Below are 757 nucleotides of genomic sequence, written 5' to 3' on the forward strand. Positions count from 1 at the left end.
TTAACATATCGGGGTTCTGTGTAAGATTTTGTTTAAAACCAGGGTCCACCTTCCAGCACCTGGCACACAGTGGACACTCCTAAATAAGTAAATCTCCCAAGTGTCTGAAAGCCACTGGTCTGGGAGGATTATCAAGCCCTTTCCAGCTGGTTCTCCAGGTTTGGCCTCCGGGGTTGCTGATGCCTGGGCCTCCTTAGTCCTAAGCCTGGAGACGCCCTGCCTCACCCTCCTGGGTTGGTTTCTGTGCACTCGCCGCAGCCTTTCTTCTGCCCTTACCAGGCTCAACTTCCTCTATTTCCTTCCACTTGTGGACCACATCTCTTAGTCCACTTGTACTATTTCTGGACCACATTTAGCCCCTCCCACCACTTGTCTGTCTCCTGTAAGTTAAATCCTGCTTCATCATCACGGTTCTCAAAACCCCTGTGATATTCCTTGCCTTCTCCAGAGAGTGCTTCCACTCTGCCCCCCTTTTACATGGAGAAAAGGAAAAACACCACCTTCCCCGCACCAGCCCTACCCTCTCTCCCCTTACTGTAGAGCAATAACAATATCTAACGCTCTCACACAGCGCTGCTTGACCCTGAGGCGTTTGAAATTACTTAAATCAAGCTGTCTCATCATTTACTTTCAACGGCATCTAATAACACCTTGTATTTATAGTTCTTCAGAGTTCACAAAGCTCTTTGCCATTATCGCATTTAATTTGCGCCTCAAACGCCCTTATGAGGTAAGTAAGGTGGGTGACTTTTATTCT

The sequence above is a fragment of the Leptonychotes weddellii genome, chromosome 3, assembly GCF_054177405.1.
Source record: "Leptonychotes weddellii isolate Sample4059 chromosome 3, ASM5417740v2, whole genome shotgun sequence".
Lineage (NCBI taxonomy): Eukaryota > Metazoa > Chordata > Mammalia > Carnivora > Phocidae > Leptonychotes > Leptonychotes weddellii.